Below are 22,788 nucleotides of genomic sequence, written 5' to 3'. Positions count from 1 at the left end.
TAGTCTCCTTACATCACGGTCCATTCTTTTGTCTGGCCATTCGTGGCGTTATGGCTTTATAGTGTGCTATATAATAGCTTATGGCATGGCACAATATCGAACAGGTGCCAGCTGAATTTCCATATCTTCTTGTACGGCCTCTTCCTCCTCAGAATTTCGCACGTCTGCACGTTCTCTATTGGAAATGGGAGAAAAAAAAGGCAAACGAGAACTCGAGAGGCAGTTAAGTTTTCTTTGCAAAAAACGAACAGAAAAACAGTTGTCAAAATGTGGTACATGGGAAACAACATTATACAATATTCTTTGTCTTCTGGCTGCCTGCACGTTTTCGACTGCGGATCGAATTGCCACAAATACTCGTTTTGCTGCCGGTATCTAATGCACGGAATGTCGTAGGGATTGATGGGCATTCCCAGAGGGGGGAGAAACTCCTATAGTATATAGATTCCAAATTCCAGCAAACGGAAGGGCTGCTCTGCCGCACGTCCAAGTGGTTGGGCGGTACTGATAAACCCGACCTTAACCCAGTTTAAAGCACACTCGATGATAGCTTTGAGTGCAAATAGATAGGAGTATCCAATTGGGACAGACAGGTGACAGGTTGTTGGTTATATCTACTAGCTGATAGCTTGGTTTGTAACCAACTATAATGACATTATTTGCTGTGGCTCTAATCAAGCTACAATATTTAACTTTTTGTGAAGAGATCATAGTTTTTCCTTCTTATTTTCTTAGACAACAAAGTGTACATGCTTGTTTTAATAATTGCATTTGTTTCACAGTTGAATTACTCTATTATTTAGTTGTTCTTCCATTATTCTCCCTTTAGTTATCCCATTTTCCTGTGACCTACTAATTTATCTCCACAAGAAAGTTTCCCCTTGAAAGATTGCCTTGGCACAAAAGCTGAATCGCAACTCCTTTCCTGCTAGCAAAACGAGATCTTTTGTCAAAAGTTGCGCTGTGTGTGTGTGTTAGTCTTTTGCCCGATTTCGGCTAGGGTTTATTTTTCATGTTTTCCGTTTTGTTTGTTTCTGGTTGGGCCCCTTATAATTTTGCTTCCTTTGGCTGATAACAATGCAGAGAGCAAAACTTTTTTAGCAGGCTTTTATTCACTCCCCTGGTGCTCGCTCGAACCCAAACTCAAACTCGCACTTACTCATTCTGAGGGGGCGAGTGTGAGTACCTCTGAAGTTGGCGGAACATTTTGGCAACTGCTTTCAGCTGCTTTGCCTTTTTGGCTCTTTTATTGTTTGCCACCAGCTCCTCTCGAAAGGAGTGAGTAAAGTCTGACGCGTAATTCATTACTTGTTGAGGGTTTGTTCTTCTGGCTTTTGTGCTGGTGCTTACTTGGGCACTTCCCCTGGAGCCTCATCTTCCCAGGAGAGAGAGAGAGATGCGGAAGTTTCTCCCGAGATATCGCACAAACTATTTGTATTTCTTCCAACAGCTTCTCATATTTTACTAGCTCTTCATGCCTCTAATCTGACTGCTCACGCCGCCCGCTGCCCTGTAATTCCGCCAAAAGTCCGGGCATAATGTAAACAAAAGCGAGTACAAAAATTTTTCAAAGCGATAAGCAGTTTCTTGGATAAAAAATATACATATAGGCAGCCGCTAGTGGTGTAGCCCGGGGAATACTTATCCCACACCCAGATTCTCTCCATGACTATCTAAAAATGGGCTGGAAAATTTTACAGTCGACTTGGAGATACCCAAGAGCCTATAGCTTATACGGGATAATCTAAAACAAAGTATAAAATAAGTATAAATGTTTTTAAATATTTTTAAACAGTTTTATCTATTAAATCTAAAGTCTACCCTTCAAACAATTACATTTTTATAACAACTCAAGCCGCATAAATAAATAAAACAACTTTCGAAATATTCAGTTAAATAATATCTGTTAAGCCCAACGCATAAATTTATTGCTCTCATTTTGTATTCATAAGTTGCCAGCGAACTGGCGGAGTATTCCCCGTGAGGGATCCTTGGCCAAACATATACCGGCCCAAATGAATACAATGTTTAACCATTATGTCAGGGCCGCTTGGGAAGGCTTTCTTCATAAATTCATAAAATTTCATACACATAAATTCACCGACAGTTTACATTTTGGCATGTCTATAGGCGATTGCTGGCTCGGAACCCCTTTGTTTATATGATAATGAGAGCGTCTGCGCCTCTGTTTGGTTCCAGTTGATTTCTGGACAAGGGGGAGGGATTTTTGCAGACAATCTATTTCGCTGGCGTTTTTGCCTATTTTGGCCAGAATTCCTTGCTGCTGCTGCTGCTGCAAGCCATGTCATGTGGCGACGGGCTGCTGCTGCTGCTGGCCAATTTATGGCCATGGATACTATAAATTGCGGCCGGGCTATTGATTTGCTGTTTGCCATTCAGCTGCTGCGTGTGCTGACAGTTGACAGTTGAGTTACAAGGTCATTAAGTGGGGGAAAGAGTGCGGGGTGATGTGTGGGAGGGTGGCAACAGGACCCGAACCCGAACTCGAACTCGAACCCGTTTGTGCGTCACAAGATACAAATGTATCTCTATGTGCCCACGCCTCGCTATGTGCGTGCTGGTGTCTACGCAATTACGGCTAATGTTCAAAGCGTGGATTCATTTCCGTTTTAAACAATTTTTTTTAAGGTTTTTTTTTGTTTTTGGTATTCTGTTGAGGCCTTATGATTGATTGATGGTCGGGAATAAAGAGGCTGAAAGGTCACTGGGATGGCCTGGAATGACTGGCAGCAATCCCTCATCTTTTGTTGCTCCGCACAAAAGCGGGCAGGCGAAGATGATCCCTTGAATTGAGTTGTTCTGCCTTTTTGTATCACGCCGAGATACAAATCTTTTCGCTGGGATTTTTTTTAGCCAGTGAAGAGGGAAGAGCGTTTCCGACCTTTTGCCATAAATATATATTTTTAGGTCAGCAGCAACGTTTGTTTGTCCAAGACCTTTATAAATCATACTAATACCTCAGGTTCCTTACATATACTTACACTTTTTTAAGGTAAAAATTGTAATTATTAGGTAGCGTCTAGTCTACTCATTCCTCCCATTTCAGATAGCCTATTTCCTTGTGTTCTTTGGTCTCAGATTACCATTTCAGTTTCGGGTCAATTAGTTTGTTTGGCCAACTGTTTGACACATGGACAAGGCTCTAACTGGAAATGGAAGTGGAAGTGGGTCGGCGCTGCCTGAAAATGCAATGTGAAAAGATGCGAACGTGAACGCGAACGCTTTCACCCAACTCGAGTGGCAAGATACAAGATACGAGATGCACATACTGACAGCTACTTAATCGAAGTAGCCGCAGTCTAAAGTGAAATGCTGCGTTGATTTTTATGCATTTGCAGCTGACCAAAGACCGAAGAGAGCAGACACCAGAGACCGGAGACCCAAGACCAGGTTGAGGCCCAAGATGAGTCTCGGTTTTCAGGGCAGATGACTGCCGCATTCCACTCAAAAGATGCTGCAGGCCCCAAAAAAATACAGACACTCGTACTCTCTCGTATGTGTAACCCAAAGTCTGGTCTCGGGGTATCTTTTTGTTTTTGGTGGATGCAGGAGAACCTGTTTGGTTTGGGATTTGGCTTCTTTTTTTTTCCCTCCTCTTTTTTTTATACATTTTTTTTTTATTCTTGTATGTTGGAAATTTACGAGTTTGGCGAATACCCAGCGAGAAGAATTCAATGAACTCGTCTTCTAACTTGGCTCCTCCGTCTCCGTCTCCTTCACCGTCTGCCGGGACTAAGTGGGCAGATCCCAGACATGGTCTTAGGCCATGTAAATGGGGGTTCTCAACAGCTCTGGCTCCTCCCCCTGTCCTGGGTCCCCAATCCTCTCAGAAATTGCTTTCGAATTGGATTAGCTGCATATAAAAAAAAAGTTTCTTTGTAGGCCCACAAAACTTGTAGGCTGCATGTTGCAGTCGTGTTGATTTGTTGTTGCTGCCTGTCCCAACATTTGTCTTGTCATTGTTTTTACTACTCGGTATCTCTTTTTTATTTATTTTTTATTCTGCTAGTTGGTAGTTTTTGGGCCCAGGTCCACTGGCAATTAGCTGCAGACTCTGCTGCTGCTCCACTTGCCCCATCAGCTGTGACAAATCTGTGTGCGCCCCGCCCGCTCGCCGAAAGATATTTTTAATTGTGGACAACGCACAATTAGGTCCTCAAGTTATAATTAAATGTGGCCAAAGCTCTGATGGCCACTAAGCGACACTAACAGTCAGGCATCTAAGTTTTAATTGCTGTCATTTGTTGAAGTGCCCGAAGTGGCAGATGAGCTGAGTGGCCGAGATAAATACATTTGTGCCAAAGTGAAGTTTTTGTCGAATTGCTTGGCCTGCAGCGATTTTCCTGAAAGAATAATTAAATTTAGAGTGGCTAATGATGGGAAATCCAAAGCTGAAGGCTTGGGAGAAACAATTAAAAGTTAATTGGTTAAATGAAGTACATTTTCTGAAAGGAAATTGAAAATCTAATATTGAAAATGGTAAATTGTAAACTTAAACTGCTACCAAAAATGACCAACAAAGCAATCAAAAATAGATTTCTATAAACATAAGCCATTGAATATAATAAACAATTGAATAAAGAAATTTCCATAAAAGAGCTGCTGCCAGTTGTAATGAAAAGGCAATGAAATATTTACTGCAAATCAAAAACATACAAAATAAACAAAGGAAAAATGCTAAAAAGTGTTTATGACTCAAACTCTGGCCTTGTAGTTACCTTTTCCAATCAGTTTTTCCTACAAATCATATTTTATTCAACACCCTTAATGATAATATTCAATGTTCAACCATTTAATTGCCCAGACGATAGATATTTTCAAAGCAAATCACGAAGAACTAGTGGAGGAAAAAACATCTTCAGTTTATGGCAATAGACACAGAAGCAACTCTAATGACTTGAACTAACCTTCGGCAACAAATCACGGCTGTCAGATGCGGCGGCAAAAATGAAAAATAAATATACAAAAGATATATAAAATACAAATACAATGGCCAAAGCAGCAGAAGATTTAATAAAGCAAGCAGCACCAGCCGACCAACACCGAAAGGCCAATCAAGAGAAACCTGTTGCAATTCTTTGCGTTTGCCTCCAACGACGGGTTTCGTTTGGTTTATTTTTTCTGTGCTTTGTTTTATATATAGTATTCCGCATACTGCGGATCGTTTTTGCGGCAATGCAGACTATTCTGCTGCCGCGTGTTCACAGTTTTCCTCTGTTGTTTTGGCATTAGGAGGCATGAATGTTCATTAAACCGTAACCGCAGAGGCAGAGGCAGCGGCAGAGTCAGCAACAAGGCAAAAGCAGAAGTTGTCAAGCTCTGGAGCTCACCTGAAAAGCTGAACATTGCCGCAAATGCCAATGCAAATGCCTCAGGTGAGTGGAGCTCCAACAGCCAAGAGCCATATCAGTGGCATTTAAGCAGGAAGGTGCCAATGATGCTGATTAACTGGATACCAAACTCCAAATGCCCTTTCAGAAAGTGACATTAAATTTAATATAAGAGAAGTGACAACATACTTTATCTTAAACTTAAGCATTGCCTTATTTTTAGCTTTTGATTTCTTCTAAACAAAACCTTAAATAAACAAACAAGTACTTACAAAATATGTAAAACCAAACTTTTACCAAGTACTTTTGTGTTTATAGCAACGAAACTTTTTCCCCAATTTGAAATGCCAATCATTATTGCAAACAAATTGTTTATACAACTTTGACGTAAGCTTATTTTGTACTTGAATGCCGCTTTTTTCTCAGCTATTTTCTACTTCAACTCAGGCAGAAAATAGACCAAACAAATTGGTTTTTCACAAGTCAATTAAAAATGTTAAAGTAATATTTTTAGATTCTAACAGCAAATAACTAAAAATGTCATTAAATTAGCTAGAGCCTGAGGTTCTTTTTTGGGGGGCTTAGGTAGATGTTCCACTCATTATACCCCGATCCTCGTCAAGCGTCAAACACAAAAAAGGTTTCAGCTTACAACTCTGGGTTAAAAAAAATAAAATAAAATAAAAAGAAGATAAAATAAAGGGAACAAGAAACAACCACCAGTGAGTCAAACGCGCTTTTGGCCTTCGGGCATTAAACTTTACTTAGCCATGGGTGCTTGGTTGGGGTTTTACTCGTAACTTTTTACATTTGTGGCAAATGTTGCATCATCATTAATACAAAACGGCCGCAACAACAGCCACACACAATCGGCAATGATGTCTCGCTTGGATCCCCTTCTATATGGTAGTAGTTATCTGGAGATACCCACTCATCTAGCCACAATCTTTCCCCATCTTTCACCCTCTCCATCTCGTATCGACACTTTCAAATGCAAATGCAGACGATGATGACAGCTTCCCCACCTTCATTTTTCCAAGGCAGCATCTGCACGGAGAAAAAATATGAAATTGGATCAAAAATATAACTAAGAAAATATTATAAAATTATACCAATCTTGTTTTTATATTTAATTTATTAATCTTTCAATAATCTAATATAAAATATATATTGAAAAATTTAAACTCTACAATTTTCTTTAAATTATTTCCCGTGCCACTTTTCAGCCTTTTGTTAAACAAATTGATGCTGACTGGTGATTCAAAATCTGTTTTCTTTTCAAACAAATATTTGACAAACCTTTTCGCAGGCAATCGTTCAGCTGTTGGGCCTGAAATGTTAATGGTTAATGCCGGGCCTATAGGCCATAGCGAAGGTGCAGTTCATGAGTCAGCCTAACCAGAAAATGTCAGTCTGATGAAAGAGCAGCAGCAGCAGCAGCAGCAGCAACAGCCGCGGCAACAGTGGGTTAAACCTGAAAAAGAAACAGGCTGTACTCAACGGCGACTGCAATTTATCACAGGTTTGCAAGTTGCAACAGAAAAATTTGTAAAATGCATTCAGGTGCCGCAAAATATTTAAAGCATGCCACCAAAGTTGGTAGGGAGTCTGGGCCTTCGACTGGGGCTTTAGTGAAGTCATTAAGCTGGAAGTTAGGTAACCCATCGGATGGATGGATGGATGGTTGGATGGTGGGCCATGAGGCAATTTTCCGAGCCCTGCAGCAGATTCGAGTGCCGACTGCCGAGTGCCCAGAGCCAACTGCTGGCGTTGCGGGCCCAGTTGATTGAGCCGTAATTAGGCGGCTGCTTCATTGGATCTTGCCAGGTTTTCTCTGATTTTTGTAATCTTTTTTCTCTCATCTCGTGTGTGTGTGTGTGTGTGTTGCAAACTTAATTAGATGGAGCCGCGTCGCATTCGGTTGTCAGTGGTTATGTGGGTCGCCGGAGCCGTCGCCGGGTAATCAACACCCGCAAAAATGTGTTACAGATATACGCTGAGATAAATGTATAATTTGAAAACTCCCCACAAAAAGGCATTCAAATTGACATGGACGACCGCTACTCCCTGGCATCGCGGAATGCCAGGCACGTTGGAAATTAACCAAAAGCGAAATATATATAAAAAAAAAGAACACTGCAAAGAATATATAAAAAACATAAGCAAATAAAGCGGACAGTAACAGCGAGAACTGGGCACGGTCCACAAGGTGTTGAGGTGACCAGGGACCGAGACCAGAGACCAGAAACCCAAACCAAAAACCCAAAGACCAGGTGAACAACCGTCTGATTACCTTTTGGAGATTTTTACAGCTATTTGCTTATGCCAGTCTCGCCTCCTCTCATTCACTCTCTCCCCATTGTCGACTCTTTTTGTTTCTTTTGTTTATTTTCCGAGGGCACCTGTTTTTTTCTTTTTTTATTTGTTGTTGTTGCTCCAACATGTTGAGCACTCTAATTATATTTGTTGTTTTCCTCTTTTCTTTTTGTTTATAAACAAAGAAAGTTTGAACAAAAAATAATTAAAAAAACAACATCGCGGCGGGTGGAATATCTTTATGCTGTTGCAATTACGGTTTAACCAACTGAAGCTGTAAATTAATTCAAATTAAGCTGTTATAGCTGCATATTTTTCAACCAAGTTGTTGATATAATTAAGTTATTTGGGTGGAAATTGGCATTTCATTTTCATGAAACGCCCGGCGTGTGTGTACTTAAATAATTTGAGTCTAAAAATAACGCCAATTACTTAGTTTAGCAGAGTTGTTGTATTGTATTTAATGCAATATTTTGCCTATATTTATATGAATATACCAAGTCATTATAGTTTATTTTATATTTTTAAAATTTCATTTATTAAGCAACTTTGTAGGCCATGAAAATTGGTATATTAAAATGTTTAACTAGGCATGTGTACTAAAAAATTACTACTGGACACAAAAATAGCACCATGAGCCGCTAATTTCTGTTTGTTTTCCTATAAATATTTATTCTCTTTTACAAATTGCAACCCAGATTGTTTATAATATATAATTACTGTGTTGTTATCCTTATCTATCAGGTAATTATAATTTCCATTCATGTTGGATAATTCTTTTGAATGCTTTCATTTACATAACTTTTATCACAACATTCACGGAACATTTCCCGTTCCATCTTTCACAAGTCATGATTATTATTATACTTTTTTTTTGCCTCTCTCGTATTTTCTTTTGAACTTTGGCTAATTTTTTGTTTTGTTTGAAGTTATGTAAAGTTAATGCCCGCTCCATCAATGCTGCTGGTGGCTCTGGCTTATTCATTCATTCAGTTTTTGCCACCATCATCATCATCTGCCACCGCCGATGACGATGTGGGATCACTTTCACTGTCGCTTGGCTTCCCCCAAGGCTGTTTTTGTTTATATATTTATTGGATATTTTTAGTTTTTGCCATACTGGTATCATCAATATATAAATGCCATAAATGTTTGCGATATTTTATTTAGGGTAACGTTTTTGTCATCAGTTCAATTACTATTCTGTTGGCAATTTGTGCGCTGTTTCTGCTGATGGCAATGCTAAAATTCATTTATAAAAATGCATTTGTATCAAATTTGATATTTGATGGGGTAGGAACCGTTGTTATAGGCACATGTTTTTCCCGGAATAAAACTGAAAAGAATGACCTTTGCACAGCAGTTGCATAAATTTAAATAAATGTAAACATTTTTGGCAGCGAATGGTTCAATATTTGTTTAAATGTAAAGTAAATTCAAAACAGACAAAGAATTGCGGCAAGGTGCAAACATCCGGTTTTGTTGTTGTCTCCTTAATGAATGTATAAGCAAATAATTGCAGTATCGAGTGCAATGAATTTACAAGCAAGTTCTCACTGTCTTTCAATATTTGCTGAATTTATCGCAGAAATGTGCACGTGCCTGATCAGTCAATATGCGATTTCACTATCGATAGATAGTCTGTCAAAGCTGTCAGGCTATTTCGTGGAATTCCAAATTAGCTTTAGTGATTGATATGATATTTGTCGTTAGAAGTTCTTAGGTTTTTGTTAATTTATTTATAGATAAGATATTGATTGGCCACGAGGTTTACTTTCAAGGTGATTGTATTTTATTTATAAAAAATCAAAGCTAAATATATATATCTTGAGATAAAGAGATAATATATATATGTTTGAGTCTTTCATTAACGAAACTTCTCTTTCTTGAAATAATATAAATATTTATTCATTAAAAACTCTAGTCATAGGAACTTTAATCAACTCAGTCTCGTCATTCCGACTTTCAATAGACTAACTTAATTTACTTTGTAAAGTAGTTAAGCTATAAAGTATCTTTTGCCAACTTTGAGATACAGATACCGATACTACTGGATACTGCAACCCACGCAGCATCTGACAAATTCAGGATGGTGCAGTAGCTCAGCTCAACGAGGCCAAAGTTAGTGCAACTTTTACAATCGTAGCTAATTAGCAAATTCATGCCAATTTCGAGTTGTTACAAATAAAATTACAACGTGCACGTGTCGCTTTATGTAATTAGTTGCAACATGCTGGCAAAAGTTGCAGCTCTTCCCCGCCAAGAGCCGAGATAAGTCCTTGCCTCGTTTGGGGTGATAAAACAAAAGTTATGTCCCATGGGAACGGGTCTGGGAATGGGAATGGGAAACTGAAGAACTTGAAAGCTGACGGAGAACTGGGGGAACCGCGAAAGCTGAGAAACTGCGAGTCGCATAATTCATAATGAAGATGTTGCAAAGAGCGATCGCTTCAGAGTCTAGGCCAAGGGAGTGCTGCTCGTTTATCACAATGCAAAAATGGGGGCTTCCAGAAGAAGGCCGGCGGGTCCTGCCGGTTTCAAAAGGAGGATGGTCCCCGGATTGGAGAGGAAGTCTTCGCATAATTACAAGTCTTAACTTGGGGCCTCCGGTTACTGCCTATTTCTATGGAGCGTTGGAGATGGGTTCAAGTTACACGATTCGTAGGATCTTTTAGGACTTGAAAATATTTTACAATTTCCCTAGATTTATATAGTTAGCTGCTTTTATTTTAAATAATATTTTTTTTTCTGGATTTCCTAAACATTTTCTAGCTTCTAGTTTCCCTCGTGTCACGAGCCCGCTTCTATTGGCAACCGAACAGCTACTGAAGGCCTTTGGAAGGCCCAAATCGATTTTAGTTATTGATTGTAATGATTCCTTGGGCCCCATCCTTCATGTCTGCTTCCTCTGTGTCCCAATATATCCATCCTCGGCCTTCCTATCTCGTTGTGTGCCGCTCTGCTATGATTAATTTTTGTGTCGAGTCAGGTTTTGTGGGTTTTGTTGTTGCCGTTGCCTTTTGTGATTTGAAAAATTAGTGCAAACTGCAAATGATCATAAATCAAACAGTTTTGTTGATTGCATTCGAAGTGCCCACAAATTGCATGATTTTGCAATTCCTGGGACTGCATCGCATCTCTCCTGCAGTTGGCATTCCCTGGCAACGAATCCCTGTCCTCTGGAGCTCGAGTTGTGCAGAGCCAGAGGGGAGGATAAAGGCCATTCCTGCCTGTGCCTGGTAGTTCCGCAAATAATTCGAATTTTTCCAACGCGAAAACAACTTGGGCGGAATTATTGCCTGGCATTTTTAGTGCTTTGTGTTTGCCTGGCAAAATGTTTATTGTAATTAAATTACCTGGACTCCCAAAGAATCTCAGGGAAGGCGGCTGGCTCTGTCTAAGCCTCAAATATTTCCAAACCGAGAGATGTTAACTCAATGACGAGATGACGAGGCCTCAGTATGCGGTGATAACTGGTTTTCCAGCTATGTAAATCAACGCTCCGACTTTAGTTAAGAAGCCTTGCGTGTGTAGTTATGGCCACACGACCTTCGCTCATCGATGATTATGCGGGATATAGCATTGAACACACTCGAAACGGTTCAAGACAATTGCACAAAATTAACCAGAAATGATGATGATGGGGCCTGTGGCCTCCATGACGTAACCCCACCACTTTGTCCGACGATCATTAGCAAATAATTTACGCCATTTATTTTGGCAGAGCTAGAGAGAACAGAACAGAACTGAACAGAACACCTTTCGTCGGCAGGAGGGAATCGTTCTTGTAATCGGCTTAAAGTTTATGGACCACCATTTACCTTAATGAACTGCCACGGCCCTTGGATGTTTTGGGTGGTCGATTTCTGTAAGCAGCTTAAAGCCGATCTGATCGCCACAACATTTAGTTTTCGCTTCTGTTTTCTGTTGCCTTTGGATTTATCTCCTTTTTGGATAATGCTACTGGTATGCCGGGGGAAAATGCAATGCATACGTTCTCCGGTTAAGGCATCGCTAATTAGTGTTGCCATTTCAATTAGCCCACAGATGTGTCGACGAGATGGGACTTTGCCCATCTATCTGGGTGAGTTGGTCACCGAATCCCCATGCAAACACACACACACCACACACATATCCACTCGACTGTGCTGCTGCCCACACTTTGCCCCTACGTCATCCGATTGGATCGGAGTTCTCTGCCAAAGCGGTCTGTCCGAGAGTCCGCCCCGTCCTCGTGTACCTTGAAGTAGTAACATAGCTGCAGACAACGGCCAACACCTAACCGGTTCCGTCTGGGAGGGCAGGGAGGTAAAAGTGGCGAAAAAGCAGGAAAAATATGCGATAATATATAGTATGTGGGCGTTTGAATTGAACTCGGGGAGAAAGCCAGGCTAAGTGGAGAAGAGAAAATGCCGGAGTCGGAAAGCCCGTTGGGGGGACACTAAACCACATTGATTAGCCGGTGACCCAAAACGAAAATGTTTGGAAAACGTTTAAGAATCTTGTAGGGGGCTTTAGGAATTTCCTTAACTAATAAGAAAGGCTCAGGAAAATTTAGGTATTTTAACAAGGAAATAAAATATTTAAGTCTTTATGTATAAGCTAATTATTTATTTGTGAGATATTTTCATGTATTTCTAACAAATATTTAGTAAAATAATTTTATAATTAGCTTTTTGCAATGCATTTTACTATGAATGAAAACTACTCTTGAATATTTTATTCAATTTATATCCCACGACTAATCACATTAGCCACACGCCGTAAATAATCCGACTAAATGTGCTAGCTAAGCTCTGGGAAAGCCTCTCAAATAATAATTCATAAGCAATAAATTCTAAATATTTATTTCATTATTTTACTAAATAATTCCCTGGCTAATATTAAGCTCTGCTGCAACATTATTATGGGAAATTTTCCACATGCGTGGCCAAAGCGGAAATGAAAACTTCCCTCGCAAAACATATGGGGCCAGTGCCATAAATTTACTCACTGCCTTACAGAAAATAATAATTAAATGCGTAGAGTAATCTATAAGCACTCCATTATCTTGTTGATAGTGCGGCAATTTATCTCGCAGCTTTAACTAATATTTTGTGTGCATATTTTTCTCTGTAATTGCAGCTCTTGTCGTCACGCTCCAAGTAAGAACTTTGAAGGGAAGCCCAAGGAAGCGGAGGCGGAGGCGGAGGAAATTCAATGCACAGGTAAGTCAACGTCAGAGGAGAGGCGGAGGGAAAGGCAAACAAATTTTCAATGTCAATTTGTAGCTGGAATTTATGATAGCCATTGTTTTGTGCGCCAAATATGGCTAACAATTTCACTGAACATGGCCGGGGCTACTTGGGACGACCAACCAGGTTTCATTGTCTCGATTGTGTTGGGCTGCTGCTGCTGTTGCTGCTGCTGCCTTCTATATTTATTTTCCTTGACTTTTTTTTTGTGTGCCTCGATGTCGTCGGGCCCTGCTCTCGCTCTTGGCCTCGTTATTGTGCCAAATGGCCATAAAAGGTTAATTGGGTCCTTAGCAACTTGGCGGCAACAAATAATGCAGGCATTCCTTAGACTTGGGCGACTTCTGCTTCTACCTAGGCGCGACATAGAAAAATCTTAATTAGTTAATTAAAACTACAAACAAACTGCAGTCGCGACAAGAACTGGTCAACTGCTCTAAAGGTTTTCGCTTTTATTTTTATTTTTCTGTCCTGTTTAGGTCTCTGGTGAGCTCTACACTGGGATACATTTGAACTTTTAACTGGTTTCATTTTCACAAATATATTTTTTTAAATGCTTGATCTTAGTTCCTGTTGCTTTTAATGTAAAGCTGGGCAGACTGAACGTTCTGTGTGGCCATGCTACTAGATAAAAAAATATGTTAAGGTACTTTTATCGATGTTTTAACAAGCTTTCACCATTTTGTTTTTAGTTAAACAACTCAACCTAGACTAAATATACTATTCTTTTTCTCAGTGCCTTTTTCTACCGCGTTGTCCAAGGGCGGACTGCAAGTAGTTCACTTGGGCTACTGCATAATTCATTCGGTTTTAATGACAACGAGGCGTGGATGCTGGACGTGGATAGAGACACGTTGTCTGGTCCTGCACAGATCCATCCTTTCGCTCTCTCAAATCCCTCGAGGTGACATTAAACTATGAAAGGCATTTAGTTTAGCGATTTATATAGGCGACTTTTGACAGTTTTATGTCGCCTGGATCCAGATCCAGATCCAGATACGCGTTGTCCTCCGATAACGAGCTGCTAGCAGCTGAAATGTGTTGCTCTCCTGCAGTCTCGCCTCATTAAATGGACCGGCAAATGTTTATATATATATATATATTACGATGCGGCAGCCTCTGCCCCACAAATACTCGTTATCCTTTGGCCAGCGTCGATGCAATTGCCTGGCAGGGATTTATTTGCTTTTAAGCAGTTTGTAATTGCCATATATCCAACGTGCAAGGAGCGTAATCCACCAGTGAAATACAAGATGTGTTTGCTGGGAGAATGCTCGAGGGTTCAGGGTCCTGCTACTGGTCCGGCCACAGTGGAGACCGTAGCTCCCAGGGGATTCCAAATTGATTTCGCCCTAACGAACCGAATTAATACGGGAGTAGTGCAAATAGATTTAATGAGAAACTGGGCACTGAAAAGTACATTACTGGGGGTAAACATAATTACCAATCAATTTTAATTGACAGCCGGCAGGAATTAGGCACTAATTATATAAATAATCTAGCAAAGAACAGAGTGAAAAATAATTATTAAAATAAATAGTTTAAACCCGGATCTTCTTTTGAATACTTTTCTTAGAAAATATTTATTTCTCAAGTTCAACTTTAAAGTTCAGACTCAATTTCTTGCAATAACAAACCAACTTCCTGACAAGTTCAAAGCCTTTCCAATTTTCATAAACTTTTTATGCAATATCATTTATGATCTAATTTGCCTCATCTTCATTTCCCCTTCGTTTGACCTTTGCTAAAGAAAAGAAAAAATATATATAAAAAACTTTGGCTGCCAGCAAATTGTTGGACATGGAAAAGGCAACGGAAAACCTCAGCGAAAATTCCAACAAATGTTATTTTCAATTTCTTCTAGTTCCACAACTTTTATCCTTTCTTGACCACAAAATGTGGGGCCTAATCTGCTGCTGGCCCCGACCGAAATAAGCAGACGGAAAAAGGACAAAGTGGAAAAAAATATATATAATGGGAGCCTAGACAGGGAAAAATGACCAAACAGCATTTAGAAGGGGAGGCAGTGGTGAAAAAGGACTCTCCCACTCACACATACATACGTGGGGGAAATGAACCCATTTTTGTCATTTGACAGGCAATTTTCAGGCGTAACATTTTCGATTTTTCCTAGACCTCTCCCGATTTTCATTTTCCGCCACAACGCAACCGAATTATCTGCCCCAAAAAAAAGGAGCAATAAAATAAAAAAAGGAGAGAAATAAAATATATGTCCTGTCGGCCGTTGGTGACCCCAAAAGAAAATGCTATACATATATAAAAAATCTCACGATGATAGTTTATACGGCTAAAAGGCTTTGGGTGCATATGTGGGCCAAATCTGTTGCCATTTCTCATGTTTCACAAAACATTTTTCCACCAACCGGCCTGCCGTTCTGGTGTCCTTCCGTCCTGCTGCCAATCTGCCCGGGATATTCCCGCTGCCATGGTGTCGAATATTTAATCGAGCTGCCACATTGAAATATATTGAGTGTATTACAGAATTCAGCAGCCACAGCACAACTCAAATCTAGCTCTCGGCTATCATTTGATTAAATCTAAATCTGTTTACGAGCCGTACTTTTCCCGCTTTTCCCCCGCTCTTCCGCCCTTTTTCATCCTTTTTTTTTCCAGTCTACAGCAGGGTCTGTTGCAAGTAATAAATTAATTTCCCTCCCTCCCTTCGCTGGTGTTTTGTTTTATAGTGTTTTTGTTTGCTCTGGCTAAACCTGAACAAACAGAATTAACGCCGATAACTTTTTGCGTGTGGTTCATTCTTTTTGACTAGTTGGGCAAACAGTTTTGTGAAATGTTTGTTTGTTAGTGGGTTTCTGATAATTTAGAGGGTATATGGGAATGAGACTTATGAAAAAAAAGTCGTAAAATCTGTTGCTCTACTTACAAAGGTGTTAATTTATATCAGGGTCACAACAATTAACATTAAAAAAGCTTACTTTTGGAGAATTTTTGTTCAAAAGTTACTAATCAATGTACGAGTATTAAATTATAAATTATACTTTGAAATGAATAGAGTTATCGGAGTAGTTTTATGTTAGAAAGTGTGTTCATAAGTCGGTAAAATGTTTAATATTTCTATTTATTATAGTAAAAAGTAGTTTTGATTCTCATTTCGGAGTACTCTACATTTTCATATAAAGGCAAGGTCACACTTGGTTTAAGTGTGGCCATAAAATGTAAGTTATAGTTCAGCTGGCCACACTTAAGTCCAGTGTGACCTTGCATTTACATATATCAATTTGAGGCTTATAATCAGGTTGTTCTATTTTATCACCTTTATTAATTGGTACTCCCTAGTCGTATACTTCCAACTTTAAAAGAGAAATATATATTTCAGTTTGTTGAAAATTAGTTTCTTATTCAATTTGGCCAAGTTGATGGCCAAACTGGCCAAGGGCCAAGCGAATTGAAAGCGGCAAAATGCAATTCCCGCTCTGAAGTGCACGGAGGACCAACAAAAATTGAAACTCAAACAAAAGCCGAAACCGAAAAGGCCGAAAAGCAGGTATAAACTACGAAAAAAAAGAAACCCACCCAGTAAGAGAAAAAAACAACGAAAAGAACCGTGAAAATCGTGAAGATGCCGCCGAACGGTCAGGTTGAAAAATGCCATGAAATGGAAATGGGAGGTGAGGGCCTCCGGAATGGCTTTGACTTTCGGACTGAAACTGCCGGGAAAAGGCAAACAAATAAATATTGGGGTCGTGCAATAAAACAGAGGGAAATGCCACGTGGCGGGCAGAGCGAGGGGGGGTGAACACTGCAGGTGGAAAATGCATGCATATGCAAATGAACAATTGATTTCCTTGCGGCTCATTTCAAGTTTTATTCGAATCGAATTCCGCATAAACTTGGCTCTTTTTCGGTTGATTTGTTATGCACTTTTTCTACTTTATTTTTTTTTTTTCCTGACCCCCAAATTAGTTTGTGGTTTCGTGTAGTTGTTTTTGGCAAGGCATTAGACAGCGGAATGCTGACCTTGTTTTCTGGTTGTGCAAGTGCAAGGTCAGCTGAAATGGCCAATGAAAAGATTGCCAAAATGGAATCAGAGCGGAGCAGAGCCCAGAACTTGGTTGGTTGGTCCAAGCGAACTGAAGCTGAAGCTGAATCTGAATCTGAATCTGGGGAATTCTGATTACGTTTCCTCTGAATTCTTCTCGGATTTCATTAGCAGTCTGTGTGTTTTTTTCTGGGTTGGGCCAAACAGCAGCTACCAACAAGTTTGGCAAGTTTCTTTTGGACAGTTTGCTGAATGAATTAGGCAAAAATCTAGCCCAAGTTTTTGACAAGTTTTGATGGCAACAAAGGAAACGATTTGCGGCCAGATTATCAAATCAAGTCCGGCAAAGGCAACGGCGACGAAGAAATGAGAAAACAAATAATTTGATTTGATTTCTGGTTTTATGTCAATCCGATAATGATGATGATGCTATCGCAGACGTCTAGGTTCGTTCAACCTCAGAAATCCCAGGCAATTCTAGCGGTAGTTTTGGTAAAAACTTTCCCAAAAACCCTAATTACATTCCATGCAAATTGACAATAAAGCTGTTATCCTCTAGAGAGAAAGACGGAAAGACGGCCATGAATCTTGCCGGCTGGCTGGCAATTATTTAATTGCACTTTAATAGCCCCTGCACACTCATCCTGTAATTTATTTTCGAACAATGAAAAGTGCACACAAAAAGAGCGAACAGCACAGATGTTAGAGAAAAAGCATTTAATTGCATTTTCCACATGTGCGGCGGCGAAAAGCATTGCATTTCGTGTTGCCCCCTTTTGTCAAATTAAGAGCCATAAAAAATGCGTGGCATGCCACCAATTGTCGGCGGGTAACGCCAAGATCAAGAGCTGCACTCCAGCTCCAGCTGGAGGATGCATCTGGAACTGGTCCTGGACCGAACTGGTTACCTGCCTCGCAAATTAACAGTTAAGCGCCAACGGTAAATAATTGTCAAAGACAACAGCAACCAGTCCAAAGAGGCTGAAAGTAAAAAAAAATAAAAATACAAGAAAATAAAAAGCACTTCGTGATGCACCGCTCGCAGATGAAGTTGAAGATTGAGATGAAGAAGTCGCGCCGGTTGCATTTGCCATCGCAAATGAGGTTTGACTGGTTTCCGTGACATGAACCAAATGCCCAAAAGGAGTACTCCCAGCAAAGGCAAATACAGTAGGCCCTGGCTTAGAGAGATTTTGATATATCAGAGAGTACTGTTGGAGGTGTCAAGATCCGGCTGGCATTTCAAGGTAAATAAATAAACAAACGAAAGTGAGCTCAACGCTCAAAATCAATAGAAAAATGAGCTCAGAAGTCTATAAATATAACAAGGAACACAAATTATAACGAGAATGTCAGCTGACAACCACAAACAATGCGTTGGTGCCAACACCCTATCAGATTTAATATTTATAAATTGTTTTTAATTCGTTTTAAGCTTATAATATTTTTTCTAAAATTTAGATTGATTTTTAATTCGTTTTGAATCATCAAATATAAAGCCAGTGAAATGTTTAGGCCACTTTTACTACCCAGTTTAAGTTTCCAAATAATTTTCTAGCTTTAAAACCTATTCCTCCCACATGTGTTTAAAGAATTTACTTAATTTTCACTCTACAATCCATGGAATTTAAACCCAGAAATATATAAGAAAAGAACACTCAAGGCTAATAAGCCTTATTGCATTTAATTCTGATATTTCCTGGCACGGAATCAAGTTGGTTTCACCGCATCAGAAGCACGGACCAAGTCAAATTCAATTACCATTCGTTGAGATTTCGATTTGCGGGGCTCCGCCGCGATTCCCACTGTACCTGCTCGGAGAGAAGACCTGCGTCTGTCTGTCTGTCTGTCTGCACAACCCATCCAATCCATTCCGTTCCCCTGGTCTGTTTCTTAGACTGGTAATTCTAGTCGCCTTGGCAACTTGGCGCTGCTGGTGCTGCTGCTGCTGGCGGATGTGCAAATATTTTGATTAAATTTTCTCCATGGCAACTTTCTTTCCACCGAAGCCAAGCTGCAACTGCAACTGAAGCTGCATAGCAGCAGCAGCAGCTACAACGTAGCATCATCACCAGCAGCCTCATCATCATCAGTGGCAGTGGCATCCATCTGCCAGTTTTCTGGCTCTCGGGGTTCTCAGCCATTTCCACCATTTTCCCTCGTAGCTTTTCCACCTCCCTCTCTTCCATTTTCAAACACGTTCGTTCTGCCGTTGAGTTTCCACTCCTTGAACTTGACTTATAGAGGGATATAATTCGGTTAAATTATTAGAGTGAATTTGGTATGGCATAAAAAATATAACTTTAAAATTAAACAAGACATTTTGTTAGTCAATTAATACCCATTTCTTTTTATATTAAAAAAATCAATTATAGATATTTTGAGTATGCCAAAAACATATTTCATATATTTTCTCAATATTTTCGATATCATTTCAAGCAATATCCAGCTCTAGTGCAAAGTTCAGGCAAAAGTCTAACCTGACGACTTCATTTCGATGCACTCGAGAACTGGGAACTCATTAGAAACTGAAAACTTTTCATTTTCCAGCGAATGCAAATGAATATTAAACGAGGCAGTTGCCGGTGGCTGGGGAGTTCCTTGTGGCTGCGTTTTAATAACTGTGGATTAAGTCTGCATAAATAATAATGATTATAAACTGTGAGAACCGCAGCCAGCGTGAAAATGCACAGCGATTTTGTCCCACCCCCGCTGGAAAATTCCTTTTGCCACCCACGCAAAAAGTTTCTGCATAAGAAAATGACAAATGATCGCCGGGCAAAAGTATTCAAAAAGTAGCAAGCAAGCTGAAACCGCGACAATAAACTTTTCTTTCTCTTCTCCTCGTTTTTTTCCTGCTCTTTTCCTTGGCGCAAAGAAAATGCGAAAAATTCTTGGACTTTGTGATGCGTAATTTGAGGTTCTTATAACCGATTTTCCAGCAGGAAAAGCAGCATCAACAGCAGCAGTAGTTGGTGCTATTCTTGTACGGCTTTAATTTGCAGTTAAGTGTTCGACGAATTATCTGGGCAATTATTTTCTGAAAGCTCTGATTAATGTGGGGCAGAGATAAGTTGAACTTAGGCCGAACCAAAAGCAATTTTCGAGGAACTATTTGAGTTTTTTTTCCTCTATTTCACCTGTGCTCCGCCATTCGACTTAATTGTATCTTATCTGGGCAGGCCGAGACTGAGGCACTAACTAGACTCATCAGGGAACGCACAAATTGGCCGACTCGCTTATCAGTCAATTAGCCCGGCGATAAGACGCAACACGAAGCAAAAACCCAGGTAGAAGCACAGGTGACGAGGGTGAAGTCGAGACAAGTAGCCTCCAGGGAGGGGGAAAATTAAGAGGGAAGTCTAACTGCCTGTCACCGCCACAATGGAAACACTTATCAGAGCCACCGTCACTTCCTCTCCTCGCTTTTCTATTTCTGTAATTTCAGTTCAGAAAAAAAGAAAGAAAAACCAAAAGTTTTACGGAAATGGGATACCTTTGGGCCTAAACCTAAACCGCAACTCATTAGGTTACGGACTAGAAACATTTCGAAATAGTGTGTGTAACCTGATAAGCATACATAACTAGGTTTTTTCTACGCTTAAATTACACTGGATGGCATGTTACATGCATAAATATTTATTTTTACGACTGAAATTCCACCTACAAGTGTTCTGATTCGGCCAACACAGAAATAATTGAGAGGGGGGCAATAATCTGCAGGTTTCAAAAATAGCCAGCACTTCTAAAATCGATATAATGTTTAATCAGAGAAGCCGGCTAATGAAAATAAGTGCAGTTTTTGGTGGAAAACCAATGCAGCTGAGGGAAAATGGAAATAAATGCCAGCATTAAATACGAATTGGGAATTGTACATATCCCCCAAAAACGAGAGCCATAAAATATTATGATAACCAATGACTACCAACTAGCCGCATTTCAAATTTAAAGACCAAACCCAAACCCCAATGGAATTTGAATCCGAATCCGAAAGCCAAACATTGCGCATTCGCCGCGTGGACCGCACTGAAACCAATACCGCAACGACAGACGCGTAGTTTAATTAATAAACAAATTTAAGAGGCAATTGGAAATTGCCACCTCGAATTTATAATCAGACATTCTCCGCGCACAAGCCATCAATTATAAGTTGTCGGAAATTCTATATGGCGATAAGCAACTGAAACTGACGTGTGCTTGAATCCGATAAATACGAAAATTTGGTTGCTGCGAAAATTGATGGAAAACGGCGGCAATTATCGTGTATTTTTGGCTCGTTCCGAAATAATAATTGCAAATGTCAACATGGGGTTTTTTCGGAGGTGGGGTACATCCTCCCGCTCCTCCTCCGAGCTGTCTGCCAACTTTAATCGCTCTATTTTGCCCGGACAAACTCCGGTTTTGTGTGTGAGTTGCTGTTTTTACAGCTGACTGAGGACATGACATGCTGGTAACAAGCAGCGGGGGAGGCCAGTCTCTCCCCGCTTTCCTATTGTTTTCAATTTAGATGCGCATACAACGGAAATTGCCAACATAGCATAGGGAAAATCACAGGGGGCGGGGCCTGGGGGGGTGGGGGGGGGCTAGGTGGCCTGGATGGCACTTGAACCCAACGAGCCATAACAAAAGGCACACGAAGTAATTAACTTGTATTTATTGTATGCACACATAGTTGCCATCGTTGGTTTGCTGTGCAGAAAATCAGGGCTCCGGGCCGAGTGGTTACTCTCTTTCACTCTCCCCTCCCCACAGTGCCTACTCTACCTAATTGATAAGCTGGCAAGTTGGCCTGGCCCTTGATCCCAGGGTTTTCCCGGTTGTTCCCTTGGGGCTTTCCACTTGCCAGTGGCCATCATGTGCACTCGATTACTTGGGGCCATCAGAACTGCAGCGGTGGTCAAGGAGCCTTGAATGAGTTGCGATCACGGCCCCGGCTAATGTTTATTAATTTTCATTTTCCTTTACACACATTTTCCCTAATAGACTGGCCAATCGCTTGGCTGGCCAAGGCAGTGAAAAAAAAAATAATGCAAATTGCCTTGGCTACCGGGGATACACTTGAAAAGTTTGCCATAAAAACAAGGCGCCAGAACAAGCTTTAATTTTGGTTTTTAAAAATAAAATTAGAAATTTCCTTAATCAGTAACGGACTTAGCTGTATACCCAATCTTATCTAAAAATGTTTAGTTTGCGCCCGATAAAGCTTTCTCACTTTGAAAGTGACATATTTTTAAATTGGGAAAACTCCCTTTTAGCATTTTTACCTACCTAAAGTCTTAACAAATTAACCCACTTAAAAGTTGTATTTTCACTTTTATATCAACACATTTGGCTATAACATTTTACTAATTGAAATTCAGTAGGGGGAAATCTGTTAACTGGATTATGGCAAACCAAATTTCAGCGCCCAACTTTGACAGGAGTTGTTTGTTTGGCCAGGGTCAGGGATTAGGCCTGGAACTAATTCAATGGAAAACCAGTATCAAACTCAACCTCAAACGTACATTCACATAACCCACTCCGCGGCCAGTTCCCTCGCTAATTGGATTAGCATCGAAGGGTATTCAACTGCGGTTAGGCAGGCGAGGAACCACAATTTCTTGTTTTCTGCGGATGGTAGATGCGCTGCTTCAACCTGACACGCAACTTTGCTCTCTGTGGGGCAGCCACTGGGGCTCCGCACTATAAGCCACTCTATAGGGCACTGTGAGAAATCAAGCTTAAGAAATTATTATAATAAAATTTAGAGATTTATATTTGTTAATATTTTTTTATAGAATTTTTTCTAGAGCTTCTTTTATAAAATATTTCTTGTGCTAAAAATCTCTCACTCAGTGGCACTTTTTCTCCCAGTCTCCGGCATGTTGGC

The 22,788-nt window shown here is 40.2% G+C and overlaps 1 protein-coding gene across 2 annotated transcripts in view; it reads left to right on the top strand.

The window, feature by feature from the left end:
• Pgant9 (polypeptide N-acetylgalactosaminyltransferase 9) overlaps positions 1-22,788 on the top strand; it is a 62,202-nt gene that overhangs the window by 3,595 nt on the left and 35,819 nt on the right. For both annotated transcript variants that reach the window (XM_041777218.2, XM_017169131.3), the window contains exon 2: positions 12,792-12,874. The gene's annotated coding sequence lies outside the window, so the exon portion shown is untranslated. The remainder of the gene's footprint in view (positions 1-12,791; positions 12,875-22,788) is intronic.

Source organism: Drosophila kikkawai, chromosome 2R (assembly GCF_030179895.1).
Source record: "Drosophila kikkawai strain 14028-0561.14 chromosome 2R, DkikHiC1v2, whole genome shotgun sequence".
Taxonomy (NCBI): domain Eukaryota; kingdom Metazoa; phylum Arthropoda; class Insecta; order Diptera; family Drosophilidae; genus Drosophila; species Drosophila kikkawai.
The sequence above is the reverse complement of the archived record's forward strand: the minus strand, read 5'-3'. Positions and strand labels throughout refer to the sequence as shown.